Source organism: Crassostrea angulata, chromosome 6 (genome assembly GCF_025612915.1).
Source record: "Crassostrea angulata isolate pt1a10 chromosome 6, ASM2561291v2, whole genome shotgun sequence".
Taxonomy (NCBI): domain Eukaryota; kingdom Metazoa; phylum Mollusca; class Bivalvia; order Ostreida; family Ostreidae; genus Magallana; species Magallana angulata.
In genome coordinates, this window is record NC_069116.1 from 10,653,837 (window position 1) to 10,667,703 (window position 13,867).

Sequence of the window (13,867 nt, forward strand, 5' to 3'; positions counted from 1 at the left end):
ATTAACACAATCCTTAAATTAATTACAGGATGAAACAATAAAGTTAATTCATTCCTCTGGTTCACTTTCCTCACTGTCACTCGAATTGTCGGAGTCATCGACTAATGAAGCGTCACTGATGAACTCACCCCAGTCTCTCACACCCAGTTTACCCTCCTTGTGGTGACGAGCATAGCCAACATACCACAGAATAGCTGCCACATGGGCACACATTCCTACCACTCGTGCACCAGCTCTACATTTACAGTACCACCCACAGATCTCACCTGCTTCGTATCTTATCCACAATAGGTAGGATTTAGAGGAGACATGGCGGCTCTGCAAACGCACTCGTAATAAACCTGGCTCTTCTTTGTGTACTTGAATGGCACAGTCGCTTTCAATGTGCTCCTGGGCATAACTAGGCGATAACCTTCATTGGTATCTGCCACATGTCAGGGATCTTAGTTGGTCCTCATCCAAGCAGGGAAAATCAGTAAGATCCTCAACTTCCTTCCAGCAAACTGTTCGACGATCTAGTTTATTCAGTTCCACATGCTGCTGCAGTGTGTTTACCTGCTTGGAGAGGTAAAGCATCTTCGAACCAAGAGCCAGGTCTTCTTCGGCATCACCAGCAGGAAGAGGTTTTAGATACCTAAGACAAAATACATGGATGAGCAATTGTAATAATGTAAATGATAATCTAATAAAATATGGATATTCAACCAGTTTTGTATTGTCATAGAAATTAAAGTAATTTTAAATGTATAATCTAACAGTTAAAAAGCTTATAAGAGTATAGATTATATATGCATATTTTAATTAATATCTTTATATAAATACATGTACTATTATATGTAGTGATATACAAAAGGTACGTGCCTGTTAGATATGGCACACACAATGCGGACAAAGTCCCCAATGTGCGGAATTTGGTTTTCATATTTGGTAGGCCAAAAACGTTAGCAAGTGGGTCGAGTTCTTTAAAAATGAATTTGGTACTCAATATTTACAAATAACAACAACACATATATACTTTGCATACATGCAGCTAGCCCTGTACGCTGCACGCAATACGAATTTTATTAAACATTTTCTTTAGGTACATGTGTTCATTTTCTGTAATATGTAATATAAAACTTTTATATAACACATTTCAACGTTAATAAGTAACCGCATACAAATAAAAAATGACATTCCAAAAATAGCCTTCCTTCTATAAAAACACACCATAGCTAGGCAGGAAAAACTTAGAAATAAAAAACGATGCAAAATCGTGAAAAAAAATGTAGGAAACCTGTATCCGTTGACCTCATATATAACATATAATTTTTTATCATTCTACTCCTTAACATAATAACATGGTAAAAATAACATCCGACAAAGAAATATTTTATTTAAACAAAAATTTTGGTCTATCTAGCACATCTACATGTATCGTGCCGATTTAGCCGTGCCTATCCAAATTATTGATCAAGCACAGAATAAGACAGAATAAACTAAGCCAAATAAAAAGACCCACCAATTTTAAATATTTCTTAGAAATATTCTTTAATTTTTATATAACTATATATCGTTCATACCATGGCTGATCATATTTGTATGGCAAGTTTGAATGTATGTTCATCATGTATGTTTATAAACACTGTATACTTTTTATTATTTTTGAAATTATTTGTTCATGTACTTTAAAACCAAAAATATGATGACTTGAAACATAATCTTTATCATCTTGAGATTTTTAGAAGTCTTCTGTAATACATTCAGTCGTTGATAATGTTTATGTAGCCAGAATCATCGTTGGCAACAAAAATTACTAATGTCAGCAGGGTTGTAATGAAAATGGTTTCGTAGAGAAGCTTCGTAGGGAAGAACTAATTTTACGATCCCCGTTATTTTGAACCATGTTGTAAAGGGGTCTGATTTTCTATCTTGCCAATATCTGAAATGACGAACATGAGGACATTGTAATGTAAAAGTCAGTAGTTTCTGCAAACGATGTAAACAGTCAAAGATCTATAAGTGTTTGTCTTAGATTACCGAGCCATGCATCGTGTTCTTCAAACATAGGTGGTACCGGGTATTTATCGCACTGAAAATATTTAGGCTTCTTCAATTCCCCTATCTTACCATAAAAAAGGAAAACATCTTCTCTCACAAGAAGATAATTCGAGGAAACTCAAACAGGCGACAGTCCATCTGAAAACCATGGTAAAGCTACATAAAACTTTGTCTTGCATTTTGAGATATAAACATATTTTGTTGGTTTTAGTGCATATTCAGCTTTGAAGGTAAGTTTGGCCAAAAAAACAAAAACCGAACAAACTTGTAATTTACAATCATTTGTGTTATTATATTTAAGCATTGAATTATTATTTTTTTGAAAGATAAATAGAGGATATCTATATTGTGTGATTTTATATTTGCTTTATCTAACGAGTTGAAATGGTGTATAATCACACAATTATAGATGTTCTATTTATCTCATACAATTTGATTTATATAATGAAGCTTTTGAGACAGTCCCTTGCATGACCCGAATTGAATTTTATTCAGAGATTAAAAACGATGATGCAACGTTGTTTTATGTAGTCTCGTTCAACCAGACGCTCGGCTGTCTCCGTAAATCTCCGACGAGCAGCTCGTCGGAGATTACGGAGACAGCCGAGCGTCTGGTTGAACGAGACTATGTTTTATGCGGTTATTGTGACCTTGCGCCATACAATTTAGTACGTCATTTTTGAGATAAATCTTACTGTTTTAATGTAAAGATTCACTGAAATAAACCAAGGAATAATTTTTTAGCTCTAAATAATTTTTCTTAGAGTTTATTTATTTTAAAATTAACGGAAGAGTCACTGTAACAGCCACGCGCGTGAACTTTGATTCTTGCTTGTGACGTTGCATTTTACAGCGTTCAACGTTTGTGACGTCATTTGAGTACACTGTGTGTGTTGCAGTATCTTTCCACACACTTTACATGTATCCCCGAGTACCCAAACTCCGTCACCATAAGCAGAAAACCTCCCGCGTTTTTCTGTAAATTATTTTTTGTGGTTTTTTATCATTTGCAATCACTAAATATAATCTGAAACAATATAATTTATAAAAGTATTAACAAAAATATTCTTATTTTTGTTCAAATAAGCCCTCTGAATACGACGTTAATCACACGTGCTATCATAACTTATGAACCTAACTCCGTCACCCACATGCTCTATGATATGGCAGGGAATGAAGACACATTATTAACAATTTAGTTAAAACTCAATTTGTATCTAGGCCAAGTTATAATAGGTAAACATGGTGCATACAATTTAAATTGTATTTAATTTCATCGAAATGAAATGATCGCCAGAATAAAAAATGGGTCCATGTAACAACAATCACAATGGCCTTTTCAGAATGTACGGATGCCGTTTGATCTATGTCCTTATATATTTCAAATATTTTATATCTTTAATAATATATTACTTATTAAATTATTTATTTATTACATTTTTAGAAATGTAGCATATTCTAAATAGCGATATACCGGATATGTCTATACCCTGTATAAGGCAAAAGTATCGGCATGAGCGATTTGACGTTATCATCAAGAGTAGTGCATAAAGGCTATTGCGGTCTGAAAAAAAATGTATTAATTACCTTAATCAAAAATGTATTACATGTGAAATGTTTTATCTTGACCACTCTAAAAATGGCTGACCACCGTAAATGATCGAATGGGCCCGCATGTCAGAAATATCGATATTTTAGTGTACCCGTGAAAAAGTTTTAGTTGATTTCACACAATTGATGGTGCATAAAATGAAGAAGGTTTAATTCTGTTATTTTTTTTTTTACATATTCTTAAATTTAACCGTTGCAAATTGTTGACATTTGATTAAAGATTTTTGACATGTAAAAAATGACGTCATAATCGTACTTGATTTCAAACGGCGAGGAGTTTCCCGAAAGTGACGGAGTTAGGGTAGTGACGGAGTTAGGGGGCTATGCGATATACATGTATATGCATGTAGTACACTGAGGTTGCCTTTACCTAATCACTAAGTAAATTAGCGTTGTTAGTACGTAACCAAGCCCGAGTTAAATTCATAATACAACATTGTTTTATTGTACCATACTTGACTCATAACATCATATATTTCTTTCCCAACAACCAATGATTAAACAAAAATTATCGCTGTACTTTGATGAACGATGTTTTCTCCTTTAGCGGATCATTTTCTCCATTACCGAATCACGTGATATACAGCCGATTATTTTTTGTTAGGGACAGTGTCGAAATATTTTTTTTAAGTTTTAATATGCTTTAAAGCATGAATAAGAAAAATGGAGAGACTAATAATTTTTTTCATTTTGAGTGAAGTGTTCATTTTATTGAACCCGACATTTCATGAAAAAATAAAGAATTCAATGGTAAAAAAAATTACTGCATGATTTGTTAACTTTGATCCACCAATTTATTAAAAATCATTTAGTTTTCAGTCATTGTAAGTCATCAATATTGTTAATTTTATGAGATACATGTATATGAACATCTTTTCATGAAATTACAAAGAAATATACACGTAAATGGATCGAGAAAAAACCGAAATACGACATACGAAGGTTTTCCCAAAGCATAGACAAGTGACGTTATTCAGTTCATAGAACTTACAGAATGATGAAGTTTGTGTCGCAACGGGTTCAATTTATTTGCAATGAAATTATGTGTCGATATTAATTAAATACTGTAGCAGATTGGGTTTTCATCATAGATTTTTCATGCGGAGCAACGACACTTAGAAATAAAATAAAATAAACATATAGAAACTTTAAGAATATCGCGAGGAAAATAAGTCATCGAATAAAAGATTTAAAAAAGAAGAAAAAAATGAATTTAAATTTCTGCATTGTTTTTTTTTAATTCATTCAAAAAAATTTAGCCATTTCGAATTTTTTAAAGATTTTTTAGCACGTACGTTAGAAAAGTTGAAGTTTGAATACATAACGGTAACTAATTATAAAAAAGGGTTTTAAAAGATCTAGAAGCATATCCTAAGGCGATTTTAAAGTAAACAAAATAAAATACACAAAATTGCCTAGAAATGTGTTTAGTGGTTGTATAGTTAAGCAACCAAAAAACAAAAACAGGACCAAGTATTGACATCCAGCAAAAAAAAAGAAGAAGAGAGAAATGGACGAACAAATACCGGGAAGACAGACGTTTTGAATCGGCGATCATTTGTACTATGAAATATTTTAAAACAAATCTAGAAATGTATAGTGGATGACTGAATGTGCAAGCTGGATAGGTGTTCAAGGAAAATAAATATTTTCAGGATTGACCTGTACATGTATGGAATCAGCGATCGTTTGCCACGGTACTTATGAAATATTTTTAAAACAAAATTAAAGATGTATAGTTAATCTGCAAACTGGATCCATGTTCAAAGAAAATTATATTTTTTAGGAAATAAACTACTAAATGTCATCGAATAACGAATAACTTTAATTTGTAAGGCATGCTGGTTTTTAAATCAATAAATATCCGTATTAATACAGGGAATTGGGGAAACCAAAATATGGTTGAAATCATTATCAAATGGAAAAAATGTTCTAAAAAATGGGAATAAAATGTGTTTTTAAAATCTTTTATTGTTGTTTCTCGTTCTTTTTAATTGAAGCAGATGTGCAAATAATCGTAGCGGTATCAATTAATTTTGACATGACCCCTCCGTGATCCCCGCATCTCGGTGATTCGTTATTGGAACCCTGACTACCCACAACATTATAGCTAATATAATTATTCTCTGATTAAGAAAGTGTTTGACGCTTTCAGTGCTTGTAGACAGATAATTTTATTAAACATCTGTACCAAATATGCTTACATACAATGAGCCGTTCACATCAGAGCCCAACCGAAAAGTGAAAGTAGTCAGCTGCACGCATGCTTTTTGTCTGCGTCTTCAAAAAGCTTGTTCATGTTTGTTTCGAAATTACGACATAAAACAATATAAAATTTAATAATTTCGTGACGAATAATTAAAACAAGAATAACTCTACATAACAGGATATGTTAAGTTAAGTATTGAACCTTTAATAGAAAAATACAGAATTGTTTATCTGAAAGTGATTCGTTAATGGAGACGATTCGTTAATGGCAACCTCACTGTATCATGAACTGACGTACACAATTTATTCACATTAGTTCATTATTTTGATTCTTCTCTCACAAGAAATCTGCTTTACATATTTAGATATAAACATATTTTGTTGATTTTAGTGCAAATTCAGCTTTTACGGCAAGTTTGGTAAAATAAACCGCAGGGGTGTTAAGGGAGCATATGGAATCTGAGTTACATGTAATTTCGTGAAAACACCAATCTTAGTTATTAAGTACATATTAAAGTATTTAAGCAACGAAATGTAGACCAAAACAAATTAAAAAATACTGGATACATATTTTACAAGAAATTAGAATGAATCACGTAGATTTACAAAAACACATTGGTGACGTCATAACTGAAAGTTGAATGTCGTGTAAATTTGATTGCATAGAAAGCATTTTAAAGAGATTCAAAATATAAGTCATCTAAGAACGCTAATAAAGTATTTTAGTGTGTTTAATTGAGAATGGAACAAAATAATACTGGTAGAGATGTTAGTTTTATTAATTATTCGTTAAAAGGTATGCAAATTTGCTTTTATTTCTCGACCAGGCTTTCCTCTGTCGATAGTTTGATCAATGCTTAAATTGAAAAGTACTGCTAGAATCCTATGCTATGTGTTGATTTGATGCAACATACTGTTTCCCACGGAAACTGAATAAAAGTTGGAAAGGTTTTTTTGAGAACCGGATGAATAACTCTTTAATTATCTAGCAACGGTTTTGATAAAACTAAGATGTTCCGCCTTTTCTTGATATGTTTATTTTTTCGTGGAAACCGCAGGGTAGTGTTGTTCTATCTCATTTTAAGTTAAGGAATATACGTCATCTATTTATAGCTGTCACGTGATGATGCAACGATGTGCCATTGATGTATTACCCGATTTTATCGCATTGACTACTGTTTCAAAGGAGAATACATAATAAATTTATTCTCTTTTGAAAAGTGGAAAGGCATAGCTTACATCCACTCAAGCCCTCATTTTTTGATTCTGGAAAACGTGTAAATGTCGGAACAAAATACGGTGTACGCTTCGACCAATGTTTCGACCCCAGTTTCCCTGAATTTTCGTTACAGACCTATAATTTCTACATTTTAATCATTAATGCATTCATATAGCACAAACAAATCAACACTAACCCGCTGTCAAATCATTTTCTCAACTTCTACTTCCCGGGTTTAAATATTATCAAAACCGATTTGGTTTGACTTTTCCTATAGCGTCACGATCATTTCTGTCAGCTACGTCATGCATAAATTATACACGCCGCCGGTGTGAAAACTATATGATTGGTTAACTCCTATTTTTAGGCCGAGTAATCAGTATACGCTTATGCAATGCCAGAGCTGAAGGATTTCTCAGAACAGTTTATTTCCCCCCAATATTATTCATTCAAAATCGACTATCCCGTATGTTTAAATTCTGTGCTAAACTCTCAAACTCTCTCTCTCTCTCTCTCTCTCTCTCTCTCTCTCTCTCTCTCTCTCTCTCTCTCTCTCTCTCTCTCTCTCTCTCTCTCTGTGTGCAAACGGGCGTTAAACCATAGCCTCAAGCTACGGTCCAGAGTACGGCGTTATAAAAAATATAATATTTAAAGTTGCATGTGCTAAGCGTTCATTTCATGTAAATACCGTAAATGTATAATGCACATGTATTACCTACTAACTTGCCAGTCAAAGTGATAGGTATGAATTCCTTGATTTCTACACCTTTCGATCGGCAATCGACAGTCAATAAAAGTATTGAACGATGGTGTGAAAGAACGAGACAGAAGTGGAGAGCGCAAGGAGGTTTGTACATGTGCGTCTTCATTAGGCAAATGTCCGATTCGTTTCTCTTCTGTTGCCCTATCACTTTCGGTGTAAATATATATACTAAAATATCCACAAACCATTTACTGCAGATTTCTTTATTTTACCTGTCTCTGAACCCCCGATCACCCGCTCCATACATGAACACTGGTTTGTTTACATACATAAAAAATACAGTTCTTGATCCGCTTTCCGAGTACGGTTAAAGGTTGTTTAATAGGAGAAAGTTTGGGGCGGGTAAAGCTACAATTATATTAACAGTAGTAAACTAAATGAAGAATTATTTAAATGGATTATTTGCACAAAATGTGGTATGGTATGATGTAAATATTTTTAAAAAATAGTGTTATTTTTATACGCGGCAAACTGCCGTAAAGTTTTTTTGTACATGTAAGTATTGTATGCACTGTAGCTTTATATTTTCTAACCCAAAAATTTATACACAGAGCTACAGCTATATATGTTATGTACCGTATGTATTGTTTTATCACAAGTGTACACTTTCGAAAAATAGCCCAATTTCGACAGTCACGAGTACCCATGTGAATTTTTCATTCTCTGATATGTTGTTGTTCTGTCCGTGCATAATTTAGTCTTAGTTAACCAGCAGCCAATCAGCGGTAAGCTGAATCCACCAATAAAAAAACTGTGGTTAAGGTGCGGGTATTGTTTATGTATGACGTAGCTGAAAAAGTTGAACGCGACGCGATCGGAAAAGTCAAACCAAATCGGTTTTAGTAATATTATGAGGTCGCTCGCTATAGGTGGTTTAAAAAGTAGAAAATTTAGAGTCGGAAAAAAACGGAAAATATTGTTCTGATTGTAGACTTACGATTAAATGTATTTTTCTTATAATTCAAAGAGATATAAAGAATGGTTTACAATTTAAGACAAATTTAAAAAATACGTAGATAAAATAAGTTAATAATTGGGTGTCACATAAAACAATAAAACACCTTTATTTTAATCTTTCTTGTATACAATATTAATTAATGTTTAAAAAGCAGGTGTAGTAGAGGAAAATTTGTCACTATAAGAGATGATTAAAAAAGGGAAGAAATACTACTGTAAATTTGTGACTCAGTTTTGTTTGTACGTTGCAAGATTAAGTTGATTCAGGAACGTTTTCGACATTATTTTCTTAAATAGGTTTCCAATTTTATCCGAAACACAAACATTTTATATGCGCTGACCTAGATTAACAATGTTATACACAAAATTTAAACTCGGGGTGTAGGAGTTGCGAAAATGATTTGACAGCGGGTTAGTGTTGATTTTTTGGTGATATATGGATGCATTAATGTTTAAAATGTTTAAAATGCAGAAATAGTAGGTCTGTTATGGAAATTCAGGGAAACTGGAGTCGAAACATGGGTTGAAGCCGTATTTGGTTCCGACATTAACATACGACGTTTTCCAGAATCAAAATATAAGGGCTTGCGAAGAGAAGTGGGTGTAGGCTATGCCTGTCCACTTCTCAAAAGAGAATAGATAATACCAAGTTCCTGATTCAAAACAGTTACTTAATCTCACGATTTTGAGTATATCAGCCTAAATGAAACGCTAAATTGCCCATTATTTGTGTTATTGATATTATGATCTGACGTACACAATTTTTTCATATTTATTTTGTTTAATATGGGTTTAATAATATGTTTTACGGTGCGACCGTTGGGGCGAGCGCAGCAGGTGATCAAAAATGAATTATAATAGATCAAGAAAAATAAAAGTAGTGACGTAATGTAAATGAATTTGAATGCAAAATAAAATAAATATACCTATTTTTCCAGTAAATTTTCATTATTCATAAGATTTTTTATTTGTTTATTATACCAATCTGCTTAAAATCAGATCTTTGTAACGCTCCGAAATTCTGAAAGTCGCTGAACAATAGCGACATCAGAATTTGTTGGAGCGGATCAAAGACCTGATTTTAATTTAGATTGTTTATATACTGGTCGCACGCCAGTATAGAATTTATCTCAGATAAAATGTTGTTGAATAATAAAGATTTTAACATAATGTACATTGCAGTTTATTTCCTCTTTACTTGCAGCAGACATTTTTCTTACACTTACAAATAAAAATTGACTTATCACAGATTTCACCCTCCCCCGTTTAAAAAAAAATCAAATAAACGTATAAAAACAATTTGTTGATCATATAAGGAAAATGGATCCCCCGGGATCATGTAATACTGTAAATAGTAGTGAAAATAAAGACATTTTTGAGCAGCTAAAGAGCTAAAGGCATACCATGCACTCCCTATTCCTCACCCCGATTAGAATTTTCCTGATTTTGAGAAATTTATTTTTCTTTTTGCATGTGAAAATTTTTTGAATGATGTTGCCACGCCCCATTTAAAAAACGTTCCTGGAAATTACCGTAAATATAGTGAATACTAAATGTGAGCATTCATCCAAATGAGAGCAAGTTAAAGCTGTTTCCTATCTCTGAAGAAATGTCCCGATTCGTTAGCTCTGCAAGATTTTGAGAAGATTTGGTATTTATATTTCAGCAGATTTACAATAACTACTTAGAGTAGTTTCCCCTTATTGTGACGTCAAAGTTCATGTCGGTCAAGTGTCGTCTGTCTCTAGAAAAAAAAACTAAGCGAAAAATACTGTTTTGTTCACTTAAAAAGCATATTGTTCTGGAAATTACACAATTTATCTGTTTCTCAAAAGTTTTACTTTGATTCTCGCGAGATGGTATCCAGTCTAGTGAGATCGGCCGACATTGAGGAATTGCATTGTGGGTCGAAATTTACTGACTCCGAAAAATTTTGTCGGATCAATGTGTAAAAAATCCATTGTGACGTCACTCGAAAGGACGATAACTCCGTTAGTCTTTAAAGTAATGGAAATTGGCGTTGTGTTATTTACAGTGCATGTACATAGTCTTTTATCTTGTTCTCGTGAGAGTGTGAAATGGGAAACCATAATTACAGGGAACTACTGGGACGATTAAAACAATGCATTACTGGTCCGATTTACTGACGCCAAAAAAATCCGTTGAATGAATGTGCAAATAGTCCGAATTTTCTATTCACACACGCCTTGCCGGTAGAGCTCGCTTCGCGCCGGCGCTGCGCGCCGGCGAGCTGCGCTCGCTATTACCCATAAAATGTACCATTCATTTAATAAAAATTTTATTCACAGATCTGGATCCTCCAACTGCTCATAATCAGGAGTACTAGTATTCAGAATTGGGTCCAGAGAACACTCAGATGTTATATACGTATATTTTAACACTTAGAAAAAGGAAATTACCTTAGTGAAGGGATATGGTAGCTTATAACAAATCACAGCAATCATTATCGAAAGAAACCAAAAGTTTTTCATGCATGTCGTGGTTTATGAATTAACAAAAAAATCACGATGTACACGGTATTTTTGGAATTCTTATAATACGTGACACCCAGGCAGTCATAGTCATAACAAACTCATAAAAAGCTGAAGCATCATACATTTTAAACTCTAAGCACGGATTATTGCATTTATCTGAGTTGGTGTCTTATGAAACTGAATTATAATTTTAAATCCTGAGATATCTTAATGTATTTATATACATGTAGATATGACTCTAAAATAAGTTTATTCAATAAAGTTTACAAATGAAGAAGTGGCCAGAGAATTTACCTCTTTGTTATTACATTGTACTATGGTTGTTCTTTCATACTAAAACGTTTATATGTTTCTGTTACTATAGGGTGTTACTATATGACGTTATCGCGACGTCATCACATGAGGGACAAGCAAAACTGACCCCCCTAAAGAAATGTTGTAAAAACGTGTTACATATACATCTATATATCAATGGAAAGAGAAAATGATAAATTTTGTAAATATAGCTTGCGTTTGATGTGAGATTTTAAAAGATTAGTGCGAATGTTTCTCGACTTGTTGCAATACCGCTGTTGTCATAGGCAAAATCCCATCGTGAGCCTGGACCGGTAAATGTCCGAGTAAAAATAAACTGGCGACTTCGAGAGAATAATGACGTATATCTCCGCTATTTTAAGACCCATCAACTTGAAATTCGGCATGAGTGTATCTCAGACATTACTTTTCTGAAAAATACATGCATGTTGCGAGTGTTTTAAAAATTAATTGATTTATTAGGCTTTTGAAGCAAGCTGGTAGTTTTTTTTATCTGAGTCAGAGTTAGCCCCTGTGGTTTCATGTAATGATAATCATTGATGTTACTAGTTTCCTTCGTAGAATGTTGACATGCGCGGATCCAGAAATTTTTTCCAGGGGGGGTCCGAAGGATAATTGTGTTTGCCAGGGGGGGTCCGAGGCATATTTTCGCGATAATTTTACTATGTAAATTTAATAAATTTTCATTTTCCAGGGGGGGGAGGGGGTCGGGACCCCCCCGACCCCCCCTCTAGATCCGCGCATGGTTGAGATTTTCATTGAAACTAACGTAAAATATTGTCTTGGAAGTGTATGTCGGTTGTATAAGGTGGTATGGGATATCTGTCGATATTGAAGTGAATAAACCTAAATTGCAACCTTAATACCTTCACAGCAGCTTTACAATTTCATAATTTTACAGTTATTTTTATTTTATTATTATTTTTTTTTTAATTTAGAAAAGTGAAAACGATAAAGGCCCCAAGGTGATTCGAGCTCACTAGCTTACATACTAATCCATTGCGCTGCTCTGTTAGGTAATATTTTCGGGAAAGAAAACATTTATATTCTATTGTTAATTTCGATAGCACCTTAATATCTTCGATGAGTGTGAAAACTCGTGTATTGTTTGCACATGCATGTTTAAAGGGACTTGGACACGATTTGACATTTTCAAATTTTATTTTTCCATTTTTAATGTTTAAACTGGTAAAATTAATATAGAAGTTTATAATGCTATGTCAAAATTTGAAAGTCAAATATCAAGTTATAAGCAAGATACAGAGTTCATAATTCTTTGTTTTGTAAATAATGCTCGAATATTGTCATTTTTACTTTTGTGTTGTATTGGTTAAAGTTTCAATCAAATGTATCTTGTTTTTGTTGATAATAGTATTTATGAAGATAGTGAATTATTTTAAACTGCTTTTTACATGTCATTTTGTCTAAGAAATGGTAATTCTCTACATTACATTTTTGTAAACAGCTATAAGACTCGATCTTTGTTTACATAACAATCAATTCTTACCTTTGTATCTCGCTTGTACCTTGGGTTTAACATTCAATATTTTGGTCAGTCATTTAAAATGACCAGTAAATCATTTTATACCTAAAAAATAAAAATAAAATTTTTGATCTCAAATCGTGTCCAAGTCCCTTTTAATTTAAAATCAGAAAGTCATGTAATGCAGTGACATGTTTATGAATAATCAAATATTTTTTTGATTTGTTAAAATACGATTTTTACAATGTAAGATATGTTCATGCACGAATTATTTTTTTTTAAATACAGAAGTAGCCAAAGAACTTTTTATTATAAATCAACGTAAGCTAGACAACTCTATCACCTCTTTGTTCACTAGAAGATGAATATAGTTAAACCCATTGTCCCAGAGTAATAATTGATTTTTTTTTAATATGTGGACCAAATTATCTCCAGACTATTATGATACTACATTAATAAAGAAAGAAGTTGGACTAGAAAATCGTGGGTTTTTTTAATCGTTGATCCTCCTTGAGAACTCAGTGAGAACAACGCAACTTAAAACTGTTGTTCAATTAGCGATATCTGGTCCACCAATCGGTGATGTCTGTTCCATCAATTGGCGATATCTGTTTCACCAATTGTCTATACTAGTATCTGTTCCATCAATTGGCTATATCTGTTCCATCAATTGGCGATATCTGTTCCATCAATTGGCGATATCTGTTCCACCAATTTTCAGTGAAGGATGGTCGTGGTCTTTTACCTCATTTAGACGCGAAGACATTTATACAAAG